Source organism: Manis javanica, chromosome 15 (genome assembly GCF_040802235.1).
Source record: "Manis javanica isolate MJ-LG chromosome 15, MJ_LKY, whole genome shotgun sequence".
NCBI classification, from domain to species: domain Eukaryota; kingdom Metazoa; phylum Chordata; class Mammalia; order Pholidota; family Manidae; genus Manis; species Manis javanica.
The window spans coordinates 78,197,004-78,210,290 of NC_133170.1; the positions used below are offsets into that span (position 1 = coordinate 78,197,004).

General features: G+C 53.6%; 1 protein-coding gene and 1 long non-coding RNA gene across 5 annotated transcripts in view; one reads left to right on the forward strand and one right to left on the reverse strand.

Moving 5' to 3' along the window:
• FAM222A (family with sequence similarity 222 member A) overlaps positions 1 to 13,287 on the forward strand; it is a 58,766-nt gene that overhangs the window by 8,689 nt on the left and 36,790 nt on the right. The window lies entirely within an intron of this gene.
• Positions 1,201 to 6,536, reverse strand: LOC118969688 (uncharacterized). The gene is made up of 3 exons (XR_005057559.2): positions 5,357 to 6,536; positions 4,665 to 4,892; positions 1,201 to 1,884 (listed from the first exon to the last, which is right to left on the reverse strand). It is a non-coding gene; the product is annotated as an uncharacterized lncRNA (long non-coding RNA).

A 13,287-nucleotide genomic window follows, 5' to 3' on the forward strand; every position in this document is an offset into this window, starting at 1 on the left:
ATGCCTGGCGAGCAGCCTGGACCCAGCACTTGGGGGGATAAAAGATGAAGGTTCGTGACCATTTTTTAACTCAATAAAGGGGAGAGACAAGCTGCAGGCTGCAGGCCGGAGATATAATTAGTTCGCAGCAGTGGTGCTTTCTTGATTTAGCTTCTGAGAGAACAAGACAAGGATGTTATACCCAATTAGCAGTAACATCCAGTCGGAGCCTCAATAGGTGAGATAACAAGCTATTTTTATGACTTTTCTTTCCCAGCTTGGGTTGGGGGAGCAGTATCAGGGCCTTATTTCTTTTCATCAGGGAATAATTATTAGCGATCTCAGGATTTCCCAAAGCCAAGTGATGCATTTGCTAACCCAAACAAGCAAGCATCTCAGGGCAGCAGCTGGGGTGGCAGGCTGGTGTTTTGAGTTCAGTAGTGGAAGGGGTGCAGGCCCCTAACCCCCATTCTGAAAGCCCTCTGAAAAGGCTCCAGATGCCGAGAGTTCATTGTTTTGGCAAGGGAAGCCCAGGTCCTTGAGATATTCTCAGTGCCTGCCTCAGTTTCCATACCTGCCTCAAAGAGGCATAAGGAGGCTGGGCCAATTCCCCTAGGGATGAGGAAGGAGCTGGTTGTGGCCCTTGGCAGCTCTTCCTGGCACCACCTTTCTTCCAGCTGGGCCAGAAGCTCCGACTCTTGAACCTGCCATTGCACTCCACCTGCTAGACCCCCATTATAGCTTGCACTGCCCAACCACCCTCCTGCCTGTCCTGGGTCCCAGATCCAACCTCTGGCAAGGGCTGAATCATGACTAGCTCCACACCCCCCTCCTCATTACCCCTGCAGCCAGAGCACCAAGCACTGGCCAAGTCTCTGCTGGGCAGGGAAGCCCTGCCAAGCCCCACCCCAGCTGCCTGGCTGCACTCCGACTACTGGCGAAGGCTAGGGGATGCCCAGAGAGGGAGTTGGCATGGCCATTGTGACATCCCATCAGCTCGGGCCCCAAGCCCAGAGCAGGTTCCTGGGCCTCCGCCCATCCTGCAGAATCTGGCCCCACCCCACCCTGAGTCCCATCTCCCTGTCAGTATGGAGCCCCACACTCGTGGTTCAAACAACTGACAGATCCAGCCATGCAAAGTGGGAGTTTAATTGCAAACAGTTTTTATGGATCATGGGCCCATCTGTGCCACCATATGCAAAAGGGAAAAAAATCCCCATTAAAAAAAAAAAATTCTCCCTACCCCACACCCCAAACTGACTCCAAAAGAAACAGTTGCCAAGGTTTTTCTGGCTGGAGCCAAGCATGGAGCTGGGACCCCTCCTGGGGGCTTCCTGCAGGGTGAGTCTGGCAAAATCAGGGCTGAGAAGGCCCTGTCGGGCCTGACTGCTGAGAGGAGCCCATGACCTTGACCTCCACACCCACCAGCAGTTCTCGAGCCTGCTGGCTTCTCTCGCAGCTCCGGGCCTTTGCTTGTGCCACGCAGCCATCCAAGTACCCACTGTTCTTTCTCAGCCACCTTGCTGTTTGCATGGCCTCTAGAGCAGGACTTGGCATGGAGTGGGCACTGCACAGCATGGGAAGGTGGAAATGGACAGCGCTGTGGGCTTCCTTCCCATTTCTAGCCCAGGAGGATGAGGCTGTCCAGGCGTCAGAAGACTCCCTTCTTCCCAGTGGCCCAGGCCTCCTGCATGGTGCCCAGCCCAGCTTGGCAGATGAGCGCTACCCAAGGGCTCAGCAATCTTTAGGCCCTTAGAAAGGGCTTCCACCTGGGGCCTGGTCTTTAGGCGGTTCTGAGAGGACTCACCTCTGGGCAGCCTGCCAGGATTCAGCTGCCATGCCATCCATCCCAACTGAGTGACTTCAGATTATCATTTCTCCCTCTCTGTGCCTCAGTTTTTCCCTCTGTAAAATGGGATAAGAAGTCAATGAGATGGTGCATGTGAAATGCTTTTATATCTGTCATCTCTCTTCCCCAAGGAAGGTCACTTTGTTCACCAGTGTCTTCCCTAGTTCCTAATCAGGACACTCAATGTTTACTGAATGAATGAATAAGTGAGGTATTTGGAAGACTCTCTGGGAGAGAATGGGACACAGGCTTCTTTGACTTGCTAGAAATTCAGGGTTTTTACACCCTTTCTTTTGGCGTCTAGAAATGGCTCAGAAACCTGTGGGGATTATGAACTCCATTCTACAGATGAGGAAAACGGAAGCTCAGAGAGACCAAGGGACTGTCCCAAGGTCATGCAGCTGGAAGGGGGCCAGAGCTGGGACTGGAACTCTGAGCCATGTGGCTTCTAGTGACCAAGTCCCTGCCCCTCACATTCTAGGTGAAGAAGGATAGGCCCACAGTGGAGAAGGGATTTTGCCAGTGTCACCCAGCAAGGAAGTAGTTGCCAGCATTTGTGGGGGCCTTCCTACCCCCAAGTAAGATAAGGAAACTGAGGTGCTCCAGCGTCAGAGCCAGGCCAGCCAAATCAGATCCAGGTCTGCACCCAGGATCACTGAACCCGTGGGCTTCCCCATCAACTTTACAAGCTGGCAGCAGAGTGGGTGCCAGCAGCCAGGCCCCATGCAAGGGTCCTGATGTCCAGGGCCCTGGACCTGCGTCCTGCAACAGATAGCAGGGAAAAGTGGGACCCCAGGGACCCAGGTAAGCACAGGCTAGCCAGGCCCCTGGCAGGAGCTCAGGCCAGGCTCCAGGCAGCCCATTCCCCGCCCGGCAGTGATCACCAGCTCCCGTTGTAATCATTAAAACTATTAGAAGGAAGCGTTCGCTTGAAGCAAATGTCAGGCGCCGAGCTGTGCTTTGTAAACGCTCACAATTAATGCCAATCAGGCCCGGAAAAAAGCCGGCCCGGAATCCTGTCTGTTTCGTCTCATTTGTCATCTGGTGCCGTTCCATGTTGCACATTTTCATACAATTGCTATAAACATAAAAGGGAAACTCCACAGTGTTCCTGGGCGCCCGGATGGTGCGCGCTGGCTTAATTACTTGGTATTCCGCTGTTCACTTGGCCGCCCTGAGCGGGTGGGAGGGAGAAAAGGGGACTTTTGTATGGCATGGTGAGGGCCCCTGGAGGTCAATCAGGGAGATGGGTCAGGCTCCAAGCCCAGTTCTCCTGCCCAACTCTTTGTAGGTCGTGTGGCCAACAGAGCTGAGGACACTAATGAAACAAGAAAAAACTGCTAAGATATGTTTGTAATATCTTCAAGGAGAAAAGGACTCAGAGTCCACCAGCCTTGGCTTTGAATCCTGAGTCCGTCTCCTGGAATGATCCATCTGATGTATTGCCTCCTCCTGCAGGGTAGGCACTGTTCTACTTGGTGGCTAGGCCTCAGTTTACCCATCTGTGAGTTGGGGGTAATAGCCTAGTGGTCAGGATTTCAAGCTTGCTGGGACTGGATTCTGGGCTGAGGGCATCAAGCAACATTTTCCTCATTTGGTTGGTTGAGGGAGCGTCAAGGCCCAGGGAGCATGAGGCCCAGAGTGTTATGGCTAGAAGTGGTGCTGGGACTTGGACCCAGGTTAAGGAACTCCAGAGCCTGTTGTAACCATTGGCCTATCCTTCCATGCCCTCCCAGGGCAGCCATAGGGTTAAAAGAAGCTAAAAGTCCTAGCATGCGGTAGGTGTTTTCATAAACAGTAGCTGTTGTCCTACAACTGCCTGCAGATGGGCCAGGGCAGTATAGACTCAGACCTTGGCCTGAGGGTCAGTACCCATACGTGTGGACATTGCTGGATGGAGAGTGGAAGATGCAGTGGACTGTGAGGGGTGCCATTCTCCTCCCTCCCCAGGGGGCTGGGCCCATGAGGCTTCCAGGATATGGGAGAGGGAGATGCTGACAGCATGCCTAGCCAGGCCCCAGGAACTCCTGACTGCCTCTCCGTCCCTCAGTTGCCTTAAATCTGGCTCTGAGGTGCTGTTTGCCCAAAAGGCCCTGCATCATCTAACTGAGCCCTCAGCAGCCCAGAGAGTTGGGCATGTTATTATGATTGTCTCCATTGTACAGATGAGAAAACTGAGCTCCAAACTGACCTAAGGTTATAAACCTGGGGAAGCTGGAGCCCAGTTCAGGTTCATCCATTCCCAAGTCTTTTTGACACCTTCCTAGCCCCCTCCTCATCATGGCATGGAGGTGAGGCCTTGCCGCACACTACAAACCCATCCCAGGGCCCTCTCTAGCTCTCTGTGAACAGGGTCTTCTAAGGCCAGGCTGGCTCTTCAGGGACACACCAGCCTTTGTGTAGGCTCGAGTAGGCTCGGGCCAGGCAGAGCCGCCAGTGGAATAGGGAGAGGGCGGTGCAGCCCAGCCGGCCAGGAATAAATGCTCAGAGTGGGGAATAGAGGCCCCTTTGTGTGGTGCTCAGTGGAGGAGGAGGTGCTGCCAGCTGCCACCTTGTGTGACCAGCGAAGCCCGAGCCCTCCACAGAGGTCTGCCGCCACCCCCAGGGGACCTGCCTGGGAGCCTGCCATCTTCTTCCCACTACCTCCTATCACCATGATTCGCCTTTCTCTTGTTTCCTGGGGCCTCTGGCTGCTAGAGGAGCCAACAGCAGCCATTAACCTGGTTTGCTGTGGACCTAACAGACCCTTCATCAACCCTGCGGGTAAAAGACAGTCATCCCAGGTTACAGGTAAAGATACTGGGGTCAGGGAGGACAGGCGATTTACTTTACTCACACAGCTGGTTATGAGGCCAGGATTTCACCAACTTCGAAGCCTTTTCTTGCTATGGAGTTGCCCTTTGTGCCCTGCTCGTCTTTGGTTCCAGGACCCAGGGCTGCAACTTGAGCTGCCCACCTCAGTTGCCTGGGTGGCCTCCAGAAGGCTGTGGGTCTGTCCCTCGGTGGGCACCAGGCATCCTCTCCATCCCTCTGTCCTGGCCAGGCTCTGGGCTCGTGACTGCAGCTTTAGTGGAGATCAAGGACAAGACCCTGTTAAGGCTTCCCTATCCATTAAACTTCTTTGAGCCTCAGTCTCTTTACCTTAGAAATGGGAATGAAATAGAATGCACCCCCAGGAGCACTGGGGGATGCTGTGCCAGGACAAGGGTAAACGGGCTCTGAGCTCAGCACCTACACATATTCAGACTGCACAAATTTGCTGTTTCTGGCATTCCTACCACCTCCTGGGAGAAATAAGGGGACAAGCTGAGACAGTAGGTTGGTGGCAGGGATGTGTGGGGTAACTCTTAGGAGCATAAGCACATGGCAGGGATTGTCTCATTGGGTCCCTGCCGCAACCCCGTTTTACAGGTAAGCAGACTGAGGCTCAGATGACTTGTCAAGGGTGTCAGGGCCCCAAGAAGCCCAGGAACACAGGGAAGGTGGCTTCCCGGAAGGCCCAGCCCTTAGTCTCCTCTGGACTCTCACCTGGCCCATCGGGCAGCTGTCCATCGCCTACGCTGACCAAGTCCTCTTTTTAAGGCCAGAACCGCACCTAGGAGCCCTCGAGGGCTGCTTGGCTTCCTGTGGCATATTCTGGCAACGTGGCGATTCCTCCTCTGTGACTTCACTCAGGCAGGGCCTTCCATGCACTCCTCTTCCCTGGTAACCCTCCACCCCTCAGTGTGGCGCATAGGAGGCCGCAGTCAGGTCTGAAAGGGAGATGCAGCCCTGGCCCTCAGGGACCTGGTCCCCGCCTCACTGGAGAAACAGGTACAAACAGATCAGTGACAAGGCGGCATCCACTGGGATGGGTTCAAGTGCAGGATGCCCTGGGGGGCAGGAAGCCACCACCCCTGCTCTCCTTCCCCTTCAGGAAGGAATAAACACTTCCAAGCCCTACTATGCTCCTGAAAACGTGGCCGTCTCATTTTAGTCCTCCTAGGGCAAATCAGGGGTGCTAGAGATGGGAAAAGAGCGTCAGGAAGGCAGATACCAGGTGAGACCACGCAGCTTCTGAGAGTGGAGGCTTGGCCCATCCCACCCCATAGCCCATGCCCTTCTCCAGGGCAGAAAACTCAGGTGCCCGTGGGGACCAACCCAGTGACACAGTGAACAGAGCCCCTGCTGCTTGGCCTCGTGGGAATGGGCTGAATGGTACCAGAGCTGCTGGTAGTTGGTTTTCAAGAGAAAGTAGACAATGAGAATTTTAGGTGGAATTTTCATTTTTCTTAATATTGGCAACCATGTCACAGTTTTTTACTGCAGCAAACAGGGCAAAGAAAAGCTGTTTGGGGCGAGGTTTGCACCCTTCAGTGACGTGGTGGTGTCTGAGCGGAGGGCATGACAGGGGTCCCAGGATGTCTCGCCTTCCCCATCCCTGGCCAGCAAGAGTAGCTTTGAGCAGTAGCACCCCTTAAGACACCCCCAGATGCTTTCTCTACCGCCAGAGGCAGGAGGCAGGGCCTGAGCCCTGTGAGGGCACCACCCAAATAGCTATAATCAGCAGCCTCGCCAAGACTTCAAACTCACCCAATTATCCTGCAAGAGAAAAAAAACACAAAATGAAAACAAATTAACATGTTTGCATAGAAGCCGCTGCAGCAACACACACAGACGCGTGCACGCACATGCTGGCGCACGCCCCAGCAAAGCTCAGAAATGCTGCCACCCCTCTCTAGGTCTGGCACCCACCCGGCAGGGCTGGGCTGGGCCAGGCGGTCCTTACTGCCCAGGGCCAAAATGTGCCCTAAGCCCAGAGACTAGATTGTCCCTAAGCTTCAGTAGGCAGTGTCTCAGTCTGTCAGCTTTCAGTGTCTTCGTGTTTATTCAATTTAATAAACACATGAGATGCCTTTTGTGCCAGAATTTAGCCTCATTGATCTGATGGGGAAACCAAAGCCCAGAGAGGTTCATTGACCTGCCTGAGACTGCACAGCTGGCAAGTGGAAGAGCTGGGGTTTGAACCCAGACAGGCCAGCTCCAGGGTGCCCATTGTAACCACCACACCTCCATAGTTTTCTCTTGTCTGTGGATGATGTGCCAAGACCTCAGCCCAGCCTTCAAGGGCCCTCCCCGACCCAGCCCTTCCAGCCTGTGTCCATTCTCTCACACACCCTACCCAAACTGCCTACCCCCACCCTGTGTGCTCTCTCATGCCCACATATGCAATCTACCAGTCCCTTACTGGATGGCTTTGGGCAAGGGGCTTCCCCTCTCTGTGCCTCAGTTTCCCCTCTTGGAAGATTGGGATAATAACAGTCCCTACCTCAGAGAGGTTAGGGGGATTCAGTGGATGAATAACTGCTAGGTACTACCTCTGACATCTCCCCATGGTGGGTGGTTCCTGCACCAGAACGCCCTTCCCCATCCCTGCACTACGCAGTTGGCCCTGTGAAGCCTGGCTCACCCAACTCACTGAGTCCCTATTGGGTGCTTTTGGGCTCCATGCAAGGTGCTGCCCTTGCTCCCAGAGCTCACAGTCAAGGCATTCAGATGCTCCCTCTTGCAGAAAGCTGCTCCTCCTTGGAACAACCCCGCTTTTCTGGGCTCCCTTGAAGCTCCATGCAGGTTGCCAGGCACGTGCCTAACCACCCCGGCAGTGCCTGGTTCTTCTCTGGTCCCAGCAGCCCAGCACATGGCAGTCCTTGGGCAGGCGCTGGGGAATGGAGCCATAGCCTCTCCCATGCTCACCTGGGAATATCTGGGGTTCAACCCTGGGAGGTGAGGGGTTGGACTTCAGGTCTCAGAGCTAAAGGGTCCCCAGGCCAGAGCTGCCGATGCCTCCCTGACTGTGGACAAATCCCTTTTCCTCTCTAAGCCTCTTACTGTCATCTTTAGCCCGTGACGGAGGAAGCTGAGGGTGGACATTGCCAGCACAGGGAGCGCCCAGTGGATAGTGGATTTCAAGGAGCTAAGAGGAGCCATGCTGAGAGTGGCCACTGCCACTGAGTGTGGGGTGACATATTCCCGAGTAGTTCCTCACCATGGGCGGGCGGGAGGTGTGCCTCTGTTTTTCACATGGTGCTCTGTTTTTCACATGGAGAAACTGAGGTCCCAAACGACTCAGTGACTAACTCGAGAGTCCTGCTGATCAGTGCCAACACTATAATCCTAGGTGTGTGCTTTAGCCGCAGTGCTGTTGGGCCCTTCCTGGATGCCACTGGTTCAGGGCTAAAGGGGACAGTGTCTCTCAGACCTAGAGAATAAGGACTAGTAGGATGCCATCCTGGTTGTGGTGGTACAGGGCTGACTTTATTGGCCTCAGGACGGCCCCTTTGACATCAGCCTCTTGGCCTGTAGTCATGCTGACCATTCAGGGCCAGAGGAGGTGACCCAGTGCCTGCACAGGAATAGCCAGTGGGACATTGGGTGCCCACTTGGAATCCCAGCCCTCCCTTGGCATGGCCCTGCCACAGGCTTGAGAATCCAAAAGACCCAGTTTCATGTCTAGAGCCCACCAGGTGTTCTCTCTGAGCCTCTGCTCCCTGCTGGAGAATGTTCAGTGTTGGTGTACCCACACCTCTCAGGATGGGTTCTAGGCTGAGACATGGCACCCAGCACATGGCCGCTACTAGATAAAACAGCCCCCTGCCCAGACCTCCTGAGGAAGGAGCACCCCCGTTCCTCCAGAAGCTTCCCAGCTCTTGAGCATCCACGACATGGCTGGGGATAGGGCTCGTGTTGCCTCCCAGCTCAGGCCCCACTCACCCACCTGCATTGATAAGCACCTACTCTGTTCTCTGGGGGCCTAGATGTTCCAGATGTACACAGGGATTTCTTGGATTGAGGTGGTAAAATGCAGTGAAATGAGAGGGGAGAGACTCAGAGGGCAGATGACCAGAGAGGAGAGGAGAGCTGTGAATACAAGGAGTGATGGGAAAAGAAAAGCCCCAACACATCCCTCTGGTTTGTGTGGATTTATTGAGCATCTACTAGGTGCCTGGCCTTGAGATAAAGGAGACTGAACATGGGCCATGCAGTCTGTGTGGACCCAGCCTTCTTGCACAGGGCTGTGGAGAGGGTCTCAGTAAGATGACATTAGTACTAAGTGTTGAGAGCCTGGGATTGTACACAAGGAGATTCAAACCCCTGCCCTGTCCCGTCGGGGTAGGAGCCAGTTCCTGCGGCTGTCATGGAGCTCTGTATGGCAGGGAGCATGGCCTCTTCCTGCCCAACCTTCTGAAGTTCTGAGAACAGAAGCTGGGGGGAGGGGTGCACAAGTCATCAGGAAAAGGTTCTTTTTCCTTCTCCATTTCAAAAGTAATATTCATCTTTTAGCACTTGGAACTGACAAGTCTGATGAAGAAAGATTCAGCCATTACCCAAGTGCCCAGAGCTAAGCACTTGGTCCCAGTTTGGGGACATTCTTCCCAGGTGTTGGCCATTTGGGGAGTGTCTGATTTTGGCTTGCATCAATGACCATTGTGGTCAACCAGGGCTCATGTGAGTTGGTACATGGATGTGGCTAAGCCTAGGGCCTGGCCCCAAGGAAGAGCCTACTACACGCTAAGCCTTCTCTGGGCCCCGTGCCAATCGGCACTTTCCAACCTGAGCTTCTGGGAGCACCCTGGCCGACTTGCCCACCCTCCCAGCCCCCCATCGTCTGGTGTGGGGGCTCAGAGCAGTCGTTGTGCTGCACACATCTGATCCTGTCTTTGCCACATCAGATCATTTGTAACCGTCACCAGGCATTCGGGCCTGTTGCTGATTCAATCTCGTCTTTGTGCTGTCACAGCCATTTTTCTGTGCTGGGCTGATTTTGAAAAGGAGGCCCATCCTTTGGGCCTGCTTTATCAGAAGCAGGGAGGGATTTTGGTGGGGGCAGTTGTGTGTGTGTGTGTGTATGTGTGTGTGTGCATGCACTCACACACATGCACACACGTTCCTCACATGTGCATACACACACATGTACAGGCCTCTGCCTCTTGTCACTGAGAGTAGAATTTAGAATGAGGTGGGTAGACAAGGGCTGTGAGCTGCCATCACCATTCCCACCCAAGCACCTACTGTGTGCCCCGGTGTGCAAACACAGCAGAGTCTGTGCTCTGGTAGACAAAATACATGTTAAGCCATTCACCAATAAGATAATTTCAGGGTAGTAATGACAGTCAAAGAACTGCAGTGGTGGTGGTATAGTGGTGGGGGCAGAGGGTTGCCAACTTACAGTGGTCAAGGAGGGCCTCTTGGAGGAGATGATGTTTGAGTTGAGGCTTGGATGAAGAGACAGACTTGTCATAGATAGCCATCCATACTAACTGAGATGTCCTATAAGTAGAAAATCTACCCCAGATTTCAAAGATTTAGTATAAAAAAAAAAACACAAAATATCTCTCCAGCAATTTCTGAATATTGATTACATCTTGAAGTGATATTATTTTGGATATATTGGGATAAAATAAAATATTAGTAAACACAATTTCCCCTGTGGGTCCTAGAAAATTTATAATTAACTTATATTTCTGTTGGAGAGCATTGGTGTAGTCTTTAGGTAGAGACAAAACTGTAAGTGCAAAGGCCCTGGGTGAGACCAAGGTTGGCCTGTTAGGCCCAGGGTGAGCGAGAGGAGAGGAACAATGTGGGTAGAAAGCAGGGAAGGAGTTCATGCAGGCCCTCAGAGGATATTGCTAGAAAAATGCCATGGAAGCCAGTGGGGGAGTTTTGGGTTTCACCCAAAGGGTGTGAGTTTCACGTGGAAAAGCTCATCTGGCCCCTGCAGGGTGGACAATGGGTAAAGGGGCCTGTGCAGAGTCTGGGAGGTGATGGGGCACATGGTCAGGGCAGGGGTCTGTTGAAGAAGAGTTGCCGAAAGGACCTGCTGAAGGGTCGGGTAGACTGGACTTGGCTCCCCAGAAAGCTTACTGCTTCCCTTGGCTCCTGGATTTTGAAGCCTCTAGGCCTTCCCTTCCTGGTGCCTCCCTCCCCGCACATCCCCACCTTCCCTGGCTGCTGCCGCCTCATCCCTGAGCAGCTGCTCTCTGTCATGTCAGTGATTCACAGTACGCCCCAGCTCCTTGTCTCCAGGTGGTCAGTGGTTGAAATCCCTTTTGAAAGTTATTTAAAAAAAAACAGAAGTGATGTGTGTTCACTGTAGAAAAATTAGCAATACAGAGAAGCACAAAGAAGAAAAATCAAACTCCCAGAAATAGACATAGTCAGATGACCAGGCTGACGCAGAACTGGGGTTGAACCCAAGGGGGTCTGGTCCCTACACCCCAGTGCTGCAATCATGGTACCCTGTGACTGGCACGAAGGGAACCCCCCCACCAGAAAAGGGCTTAGAAACTTGGCAGCCCCAGTGCAGCTCTCAGCAGAGGGCAGGAACTGCCCCCCTGGCCCACATATGATTGGGGTTTGCTCCCAGGGGGTAATATGTTTGTGTGATACATATGTTTTATCTCTCTCACACACACACACTGTTGTCAGGCTAGTGTGTGCTCTGTCCTATTTCTCTGCCTCTAGCTGGAAGGATACTCATTTCTGCTTCACCCTGACCCCCAAGGAGCATCTGTTGATCCTTGGCTTTGGGCAAAAAAATCAAGAACAACCCTCACCAGCCATTTTTATCCACTTCGGCAACCTGATCCTGGCCTCTGTATCCTCAGCACTCCTGCCATTCCTGCCCGGAGTCCACTCCTCTTCCCTTCCTCCTACCCCCTTGGGATCTAATCCTCAAGCCCACTGGGCCCAGCCGCACCACTTCCACTGGGCTTCCTGCCCCCTGCACCAGCCCTGTGGCCCTGGACACCCTTTTCCTCCTCCACACAGACTGTAGTGATTATCTGTTTTTCCTGGTTGTGGAGTGGGTTAAATGAAGTGATGCCTGTAAAGTGCTGAGCCCATGGGTAACACTAAAAATAACGACGAGCTCCTATTATTGCCCTGATGATTAGATTTTCTCCTTCCCGGTCGCTGGGTTAACCCTAAATTGTGGATGCAGGGACCTGGGTGGATGGAGAGGGGAGGGGGATGGCTGGGAGTACCTAGCCCCTCCCAGCTCCACCACGGGTCTTAACCTTTGCCCTCTGCACAGTGCTCCCTTTTCTGGATCCACTGTCCCTGGAGTCCTGCAGTAACGCCCACTATCCTTTTAGTCTCCACTTACATGTTCCTCCTGGAAGGGTCCATGGCCTCCTGCAGAAATACTGTGTTGGGGCCTTTCTGTGGAGCCCCACAGCCCCTATTATGGCATTATAGCACTGATGGCATTCAGCACCGATTCCTGGCTTCCCACTCCCCAGCCCCACCCCTGCCCTACCCTTTGCTGGAAGGTGACAAAAGAGACTTGAGTGCCACTTGGCATTACAGAGCCAAGGCTGGAACTAGGGGAGGAATGAATGATGTGTATAGTCTCCCCTCCTTGGGGCCTGGCTCCTGGGTAAGAGTGCTTCAGGAGGTGGAGCTAGGAAGGGGGTCTGAGATTTGGGGGCTTTGCTCCCCCAGCTAGGGCTTCCTGAAGGCTCCTTTTCATAAGAACAAGTGCCTGCCCCCTTCATTCCTGAGATACTGAGCCTCGGGGGACCTGGGCTTGGGGAGAGGTTGGGGACCCTGCCCCTGTTCCCTCTGTCCGGGTGGCCCTGCCTGGCCTCACACAGATGGGGTGCTCTTGACTACTCACTAAGAGGACTAAGAGGGTTTCTTCTCCAGCAATGCGGAGATGGTTTAATTCCCCACACTCACCAATTTTTGTCAAGTCTCCATATTCTGCCTGAGACCTCATTCCCCTGCCTTCCTTACCGAGCTATTTCCTACCTACCTGTTGATAATAGTAATAAATATTACTGAATAACAGCTACCACTTAGGGGGTTACAACTATGACCCTGGCACTTTATTGTACTAATTACAAATTAGTAAGGAGTTAACCCCTTTTTCAGACAAGGAAACTGAGGCTCAAAGAGATGGTGGGATTTGTCCAAGGCCAGAGTTAAGGAATAAAATTGGAGTTCAGTTAAGGCTAAAGCTCAGGTGTGTGGCTCCAAAGCCCATGACAATACTGTCACCCTCCTTGTGAAGCGACAGGCTGTCCTTTCACCTTGGCTACCACATGTCACCCTGCCTTGTAATTCCCCTCTCCCTGCCCCTCTCCCTTGTCAGAATCTGTCACTGCCTCCGTATCTAGCACTGGACCTAGCATACACAGTAGGTGCTTAATGTGTCACATCTCCAGAGGTTGGAATGCTGGCCAGGGCAGATAATGTCAAGGTCAGTCTCCATGGTGACCGGCATCACTGTGCTCCCAGGCTCAGCCCAACCCTTCCGCAGGGCACGTGGGTGGGGAGCTGGCCGTGGTGCTGAAAGGCCCAGGACAGCCCCCCGCCCCCATACCCCAGACTGCAGCCCCTGGCCCAGTCAGACACTGCCTGCCTCGCCTTGCCCTGATTTCCTAGGCCAGCCTCCTGCCCTTACATCCTTCAGGAGC